Raw genomic sequence first — 9,670 nt, 5'->3', positions numbered from 1 at the left:
AGTAGGTTTTTGGATTTTTTTTCCACAAGTTTGCCGTAAAATCTTAGTAAATGTCCACAACGTGTTACTGATGTGAATTCTGTAAGCCTGTGAAAACTGCATGCCTTATGAAGCTACTGTGACAAAAATCTTGTCAAGAATAAAACTTTGACACAGAATGATACTATGTGTGCAAAATGTGTGTTTGTGTGAGAGTGTGTTTTACATAACTGATAAACACTGATTTTCTCCAACTATGGACTGATAAAATGAGTTTGTGAGCATGGAGTAAGGTACTGTAAAATCGAGGAATTTTCGTGTACACTTAAATTTCGCGAATTTCGCGAGCGCCAAAATTCGCGAAATTAAAATGCACGCGAAAGCTTTTGTCTACACTACATGCAGTGAATGCCAGTAGCAATTCGCGAAAATTTCATGCCACGAAAAAGGCTGTCGGCTCCAATTCGCGAAAATTTCATGCCGCAAATATATCATGTTTTACAGTAATCATAGAAGCATGGCAAAGATAAAACCATGATTACTCTACATGTTATTGCAACTTCAATGTCTCTTCTCGTTTGTGGCCAGGTTCCAGTTTTTTTTTTGTTTTTTTTGTTCAATCATTATGCCAGCTACAGTTAATATTTCTGAGTACCTTGACATAGATTGATCAGTTTGATTGATTTGAATTCACTTCCACTTTGTGTTCACAAATTTAAAGAAACAGACGTAACTGAATTACAACAATACAGTTAAATTACAATTTGTTATTCATGACAGAAAAATAATGTAAAATCAAAAAGCAAAAAAAAAAAAATGGAAGTAGAATATATCCTAAGTAGAAGCAAGTTTCACAAAACTGGTGGACTCATTCAATAGGTCATGTGTAATTTGTGCAGAAAGAACAGAAGAGTGTGTTCGCAAAAACTAATAAGTCCATTTTTTAAGATTTTAAAGTACGGTCCCTGTCATAAAGTACAAAATAATACCTTTTAAATGATATATTGGTCACTACATTTAAAAGTACATTTTTGAAGTTATGGTCAAAAGAAGCAAAAATTTTCGTATTATTCTCTTTATTTTTCTTGACCTTTAATCGCAAATATCTCCATTTGGCAAATATGGACTTATCGGTTTTTGCGAACAAACTCTTTCAACAGACAGATAAAATTAGCTCTCCACATGAGTAACACCCAAAGACGGAAGGTGATTATCAATGAAAGTATAGTTGTACGATATCTGTAGATGAATATGCCTCAGGATCAAAAAACTTTGTGGAGGCCTCATTTCATGGAAAGTTGCTATATCAACTCTTGCTACTATGCCAAGTGTTGTGGTAATGACAAAAACCCTGCATCCTGATTGGCCGTTCCTATAGTGGAAGTTGTTATTCAAGCTGCAAGAATAGCTATATTTTATGGAATGACACCCTGGTCACAACATTTCTCAATGTGGGTCAAATTTTTTGTGTTAGATATGAAAAAATTGCATGCAAAAATGAGAGAAATGCCGTTTTTTGTGTAAGGTCATCATCAACAGAGAATAATTAAATAATTTCAATAATGTTGTACTCATTACATGACAAGAAATATTTTTTGAAGATATCAAAACTATCACATAATACTATTTCTACATCATTTTCTTTGTTTTTCAGCAGCTTCATTCTCAAATATCTCATTTGTATTTAAAATCTTAAGATATAATTTTCTTCCCTTTTTGCTTTCACTGGTACCAGCTTGTACAGACAGACAGACACACTGACACATGCCAACACATTGTTTACAAACACAAGTGTACATACATTTTCTGTGTTCATGTACTGCATGGCGTATAGGTGATAGAAAGATAGGAAGAGAAAGAAAGATTAGAAATCTAGAGAGAGGGAGAGACAGTGAGACGGGCATATATGAAGGTTGTAATCCTCAGTTAATTTTACCAACTTGAAAATATAAAACATGATCATGCAAACATAAAAACATCAGAAATTTTACACATAGCACATTAAGAATGTGGGGCAAACATTTGAAGAGTTTGTTCGCAAAAACCGATAAGTTCATTTTTAAAGATTTTGAAGTATGGTCTCTGTCATAAAGTACAAAATAATACCTTTTAAACGATATATTGGTCACTACATATATAGGAACATTTTTGAAGTTATGGTCAAAAGAAGCAAAAATTTTCTTATTATTCTCTTTATTTTTCTTGACCTTTAATCGCAAATATCTCCATTTGGCAAATATGGACTTATCGGTTTTTGCAAACAAACTCTTCATTTATTGGCAAGTAAGAAACTAACAACATCACATTCAAACAAAACTTAGTCAATTTAGCTGCAATTTCAAACAAAAGCATGATAAAAGTAATAATAGCATGTACATTGACAAAAGTGTCTAAAGATATAAAGTAAATTCTGATATCAATTCATACAAAAGGGTGTTACAGTTGTACATGCAAATGACCCAAACAACAACAACTAACAGTAATAACAAAAACAAAGCAAAAAGTGATGATTCACTCTGAAATAACCAATATTTGAGAAGAAAAATTAGAAGAGAGTTTTCCTGGTCAAGCAAACAGTGAACTAATAATTTTGGAAGAATTTTTGGAAAAGTGGTTATTTTGTGTTTACAAGATAGACACTGTTAACTACAAATACTGCCCTAGTATAGATTAATTGCTGTTCTTAGTAGTTAATCAAGACTCAACTTCATCAGACTACATTTTGCAGGATTAGTAAAAGATAAAATGAAGAGTTTGTTTGCAAAATCCGATAAGTCCATATTTGCCAAGTGGAGATATTTGCGATTAAAGGTCAAGAAAAATAAAGAGAATAATAAGAAAATTTTTGCTTCTTTTGACCATAACTTCAAGAATGTACCTTTATATGTAGTGACCAATATAAGAAGAGTTTGTTCGCAAAAACCGAAAAGTCCATTTTTGAAGATTTTGAAGTACGGTCTCTGTCATAAAGTACAAAATAATACCTTTTAAATGATATATTGGTCACTACATATAAAGGTACATTTTTTAAGTTATGGTCAAAAGAAGCAAAAATTTTCTTATTATTCTCTCTATTTTTCTTGACCTTTAATCGCAAATATCTCTATTTGGCAAATATGGACTTATCGGTATTTGCGAACAAACTCTTCATATCATTTAAAAGGTATTATTTTGTACTCTATGACAGAGACCGTACTTCAAAATCTTAAAAAATGGACTTATCGGTTTTTGCGAACAAACTCTTCAAATACTATACTATCATTATCAAACTTCTATGCAATGTGTTTCGAGTGCTAACATAGCTGTATAACCAAAAGCAGAATATCTAACTCCAACTTGATTGGATATCTTAATCAACTTTAGCAGGTAGATTGATTAATTAAGATAAAAGCTAGTCTTTGATAATAAAATTATTTTGAACTTATTATCAATACAAATGGAAATAATCTGTGGTAATGGACTATCAATATCAAAAGTATGAATATTGATTTTGAGCAAGGAATAAATCTAAATCAGTTTTGGGAAATATTTTGATCATGATACTTATTTGCATTAAACATTTCACCTAATGGCCCACAAATATTTAGGAATACGACTGAGTAGGAAGGAAATCTTCTCCAGTGTAAAGATTTCTTTTTGTTTTTACTTTAATTGTCACCTATATCATTAATCTCTCAAAGAGCAGTTGGCAAACAGACAAAAGAAGAAGAAGAAGAAGAAGAAGAAGAAGAAGAAGAAGAAGAAGAAGAAGAAGAAGAAGAAGAAGAAGAAGAAGAAGAAGAAGAAGAAGAAGAAGAAGAAGAAGAAGAAGAAGAAGAATCACATTGAGATATATAGCGCCATCTGCGATGAGATCTTTGCACAGTAAACTGCATTGAATGCAACACACAACACTGATGATGACTGCTTTGACTGAGTGAAGCATAAACATACGCTTGTCAACTGGCAAGGTTGATAACCATCTCGAAGAGACCAAAAAATCTGTACTTCATCTCACATTTGTATCGCGTTCGGGATCTTGTCAATTTGGTCTGAATAAGTGGAAATATATTCGGATTTCTGAGCTTCCTTCATCGCAATCTGGGAGGCCAAGATATATGCAGAGTGCTTTGCAGGTAAGTCGAGATAACATCGAAGCCGGGTCTAGTACATGGCATAGTGCGCCGCATCTTGCCTCTTATTGAACACACCCATCGTACCGTGCCTCGGTCACCGGGCCAAGTACGGGCGTGGAGCACTCGGGCTCCTGTATTAATGTGGGGAATTAACCCGCACACCCCCACACGTGTTGTTCCCTTGCAGTTGTGTACTGATGAAGCTTCTTTTCGTGTTATCGTTTTAAAAACACTTTTTTTTTTTTCGTGTCATATTCGTGTGTATAATAGAGAGTGTGATTAGTCCTGTCTACCTCTGGTTTGTGATTGATTAACTGATGTGGTGGGCATGGCTTCTTTTCTGTCTATTCATGAATCCTTGCCAAAAAAAGAAAAGCATAAAAGTTGATGAATGTATTGTCTATTGAATATAAAGCAGAATTCGGAGAATCCATATCTAAATTTAGTCTTGACCGACCTTAAGTTCATGCTGTTTCAGCGGTCATTTAATACCCCTAAAGCTTCAAGATTGAATCAAGTGCTATTGTATTTAATAAAATAAACTAGGCTAACCGGTAAATGAACGCAAGTTGTTTGATTGACTTGACTTGGTGATGTGAGTACATTGTATGTAGATCAGATGATGTTGATCCAGTGAGATTCAATGTCAGTAGAAATAAAACAAGAGCTTCTTCTCATGACTGAGGCAGAATCAATAATTGAAAAAAATATTTGGTAATCATGTAGAAATGCACACCTACCGTTCGCTTCGCCGTTTGTCAATCAAATTTTGTGCAGCTCTTGGAGATGCGAAATTCAACCATATCAGAGAGTTTTCATAGAATTAGAAAGCCGAAAAGGGAAGAAAAATGAGAAATCGGAGTTGAAAAGTACGTCGGTCGCGATCATAGTTCCGACGTATTAAGCAGTGCATCGATTTCACAGAGAACGATGTCAACGATTATAATCGATTCTGGTAGTCTCTAATTAGCCGCTTACTAACAATATTAACACGACTTGTGCAATACGTGTGGGCCCTAGATCTACTTTCATTTTCGTATTTTTTCTCATTCTTTTCATTGCCACTATCATGATTATCACTACTTACAGGGGTCGCACTTAACTTTTTTTTTTAACTAGCCAGACGGACTACTTAGAATCAATTTTGACACTGAAGCAATATTTTGGCTAGCCAGACGGACTAGTTACTTCAGAATTTTATGATTTTTAGCTAGTCCGACATGATTTTGGGTGGCCAATGGCCAGCGGACCATCGCCAATTTCGAACCCTGACTTAAATTATTGATACAGATTATTCATACCAGGATTTAGACGTCCTTCCTTTAGAAATTGTGACAAGTATTAATTTTATCATGACAAAAGTTAATGATTTAATTTGAATAATGTTGAAAGGAAAAGAATGAGGTTGAAGGAAAAGTGGAAGAAAAGAGTAAGGCTATTAGAAGGAGGGAGAGAGAGAAAGAGAGAGAAAAGAAGATGAGGAGGAAGTTGAATTCGAAGGGGATTTGTTGTTTGTTTCTGGTGATGGTAAATGGTATTAAATTTATGTTTTTAATTGATAAGTTCAATTTATAGTATAAATTATTGTTTTTATGATAGTAACGCTATTCATTATTCCATTTCATTTTATTAATTATGTATACAAGAACTGCAACCCCAATATTTGCTTTTGTTTCGTAGTAAGGTCCATTTTATTATCTTTTATTGTTTTGTACACACATTATCCTCCCATCATTCAGTCAGCAAAATAAGTTGACAGATACAATGTTTGTATACAGTCAAACGCAGCACGCAGGAGAAAATTAACTAAAACAAAAAACAGACGCATCGAGATCACTTTCTTTCTTCAACTTTTTACTGTTAAGCCGACGTAATTATTGTGGTTAAACACCAAACAAGCGGCTGTATCACAGACTACAACGATCGATCATCATCATTATATCGCTTTTCCCCATAATCGGTCATCAATCATGCTACGCTGATACAGCCGTCGATCGGCGTACTTTTGAGTCAAAATTAGCTACTTTTCTTCTGTAATTGGCTATGAAATTTCATGAAACCATCAGATATGGTTCATCTTGACATTTCTGATAGCCACGAGAAGTTTTTATCAACAAATTAAGGAAGGAAATGGTAGGTGTGCATTTCTACATGATTACCAAATATTTAACATAAATGGAGAATGAGACTTGATAGTAACTAACACAGTAACAGTTAGTAGCAGCAATGATAACGATATGAAGATCAAGATCAACACTATCAATGATAGAACACACTAATAAATTAGCGATGATAACAAAACCTGTCGTACCATGATGTGATAAAAATACAGTGCACAGTACCAATGCAAATATTGGGTCAAGAGAGAAAAGAGAGAGAGAGATAAAAGAGAGAGATGTTGAGAGGGGATAAAGGACAGAAAAAGATACAAAAAACATGGATATTATCAGATTTATAGACTTTTAGACACCAGAATAGACACCAGAACATAAGAAACCGATAACTCTCCTGTGGAAGATGACAAGGAAATGTGGGGGAGTGGGACCCAGATTGTATCCATCGTCAATGTCAACAACTTCCTTTAAATAGCTGTGAAATACACTATGTAAGTTGCTAAAGAATGAACTGTAATTCTGGGCAAATAAACTGCACAATGCAGCTCTTCTCAGCTAAAGAGTCTGAGGTAGATATCAAATAGTTGTGATGAAATCTGCAGACTACAACCCTGTACTTTGTACATTGTACTTTGTGTGGAGTTGGGCTGACTTTGTATTCATCATTAGCGAACCTTTGCGATGATTGATCAGTTATTATGTACGGTATTTGAGATCTTGATTAATGTCAATCATTTTTCATATTGCATCCATCTTTTTATAAGTATAGATGATCATCAAATGTAATAATGATGTACACATGGGTATTCTACGTAGAGTTTGCCAAAGTGATAAAAAGGGACAAAATCTTCCATTTCTGTTACTATGATGGCAACCTCCTTTGAAGATAGAAGCTAAATGTATTACAATACCACCTTATACCTCATAAAACTGGACAGAAAGTTCTCATGCTGGTATGAAGGTTTGAAGTCATCTATAAGATGCCAATTCTGAGGAGTCTATTTAAAGAGGTTTTTTTCTCATGTTTTACACATCACAAATTTTGTAGTTTGCCAACCGAAAAATTATCAGTGTCGTGTATCAAATTACCAGTACCTCATCATGTCTGTGTGGCCTACATGGACATTGTTCAAGTACAAATTTATGTATAAAAACATGTACCTGCCTGGTATGTGTGATAACCAGCAATCTAGTCAATGGATGGAGTGTATAGCTTGCAGATGCATGGCCACTGGTTTGGGTACTTGCAGAAAACAGAGCCCTAGCCCTAGACTAGAGAGAAATCCGTGAATATCAGAGAAAGAAACAAAGTACGCACTTTAAAGGATGAGATCATGCTTTCAGATCCTTTAGCCCATTGAGGACGAGTCCCGAGTATACTCGGGCAAGCGTCTATGGGAATTATGTGTGTTGTAGCAAAATCAGTCTGTCCTTAATGGGTTGAGATTGTTCAAGAGTCTTTTGAATGGAAAATATTTTTAGATTGCTCAGACAAAACATGTTCGTGATGCTAAGGTAGAGTAGAGACCAAATTACCCATGAAATGTGTTCTTTTCATAGTAACATCGCTACTGTGTACAATACAAAGACATCTTTACCTCTAAATCAGCCATTAATTTTCATACTCTGATATTTTGTAATAATATTTGAAAATTGACCCATGTTATTTTAAGTTAATAATTTTGTTATTGTCTGTTGAATTATCAGATTGGTAGCCTAAGGTGTAATACACACCATATTGGATAGTTGCCTACAGGCAGGGAGGTGGGAAGCACCTCCCTGCTACCTATAGGTATCCATGGATATTGTTACCTAATTTTATTGCTGGTAAGTGAGGGGGAAATATCTGAACTTGTTAAGGTGCTCAATTTTATGGACTCTTCTCTAATGATTTTTTGTTAATTTCTAGATGTCATTTTTCAAAATGACTTGATGTCAGGAATGTAAACTTCACACATTAATCCATATAGTATTTACTGTTCATGCCAGCATACTGTGATGGTGAGTGGCACACCCTTTATATTCATCAGTTGAAGCTTGTCTGTGTATAGAGATCCTTCAAAGCAATGCTACCAATTCCACTTTATTGAAGTCATTATTTGTAATATCTCTTGACAATTCTCTAAAGCTCACTAATGAACATAAGCTTTGCACTGTTGAGTTTAATTTGACATTTAAAAAAATACAGCGTGGGATGCATTTCAAAACATGAAGAAATTAGATACAATATTTTAAGTCTGTTGTCAAAACATTCTGTATTTAAATAACTCATTATGGAGCATATTTAGCTAGGCATATTTACCAGACCTAATTTTTCCACTTCATGAGATTACAATAAAACAAATTATATGAAATTGTCCTTGATGTTATTAATGTGACTCTAATTGATGGACCTTTCCGACATCATGCATGGATTTGCTGAATTTGTAATGACCAGGAACATTTAAAGACCTCTATTTTCTCAGTGAAAATAAACATACACTGTAATTCATAAGAGCAAATTTAAGTTGTATTATAATATCAATAGGCTGATGATGGGCCCCCCCCCCCCCCCCCCCCCAGAAAGAAAGGCAACTGTATTCAATTATTCCAACTGATTTAGAAATTTCCTCTCAGGTACCAAATGGTGACAGAGCTTACCATATGCAGTCCCTCAGGCCTGGCTATGTCTAGACAATGATATGATACATTCGTTTGTATGGTAACAAGATTGTATGAATAATTGATATCAATTGAGTACTGTGGTCAGGGCACAGGGGGTGTTCTGACTCACTCATTACCCTACATCTGGATGGCATTACTTGGACCGGGTGAATATTTGACTTTCCTTGATGAATGCAAATTTCAGATCAAACATCAGGCTGCCAGATCTGAGATTATACAGTAGCTCAAGAGTCAAATGAAATTCGTCCAAATTGAGACCCAAGGAGACAATTTTCCTCTCCATCATAAGCATGCAGTTTATCATGATATAAAGTTGTGCTTTATTTGACCCTTTCTGCATAGATCTTCCATAAAAGGATATGATCACTATATATTCCATTGATCAGTACTTTGCCATGAAGAAGGTTGGTGTGAACATATGGTGCACATTTGCTTGGAAGAGACCTGATGCAGGATGAATAAATGTTCATATTAACATTTGTGGAGTCTTTTAATAAGTTCAAGACTATTGAGACCACATACTCTGTATGTTGCTGGAGAGTGAGTATGAAGGTATTCTGTACATACAGTACATACATGTTTTTTACAGTGCCATGTGGGAGATAAAAATGCAGTGGATTTCGGGTATGATTTTTTTTTTTCAGTTAAATGTTTTATGCCCGTGTTGGTTTTATGTTTCACAATTCTGCAGAAGCTACATGGAGGACAGTCATACTGTGTGAGTACTAGAGAGGCATACCGACATTCTCCGAGTGGATAGATTAAAATTACAATGATGGTGACTCAGCGAAATGGCAA

General features: G+C 34.7%; 1 protein-coding gene across 1 annotated transcript in view; it reads left to right on the top strand.

The window, feature by feature from the left end:
• Window positions 1-3,914: 3,914 nt before the first annotated feature.
• The window catches only part of LOC139735978 (uncharacterized), a 211,915-nt gene continuing 206,159 nt past the window's right edge, over window positions 3,915-9,670 (top strand). Inside the window, exon 1 of the mRNA XM_071646733.1 lies at window positions 3,915-4,094. The gene's annotated coding sequence lies outside the window, so the exon portion shown is untranslated. The remainder of the gene's footprint in view (window positions 4,095-9,670) is intronic.

This window comes from Diadema antillarum, unplaced genomic scaffold (assembly GCF_040938485.1).
Source record: "Diadema antillarum isolate AM-2024a unplaced genomic scaffold, OU_Dant_1.0 seq00000616_RagTag, whole genome shotgun sequence".
NCBI lineage: Eukaryota > Metazoa > Echinodermata > Echinoidea > Diadematoida > Diadematidae > Diadema > Diadema antillarum.
This window is presented reverse-complemented; position numbering and strand designations above follow the sequence as displayed.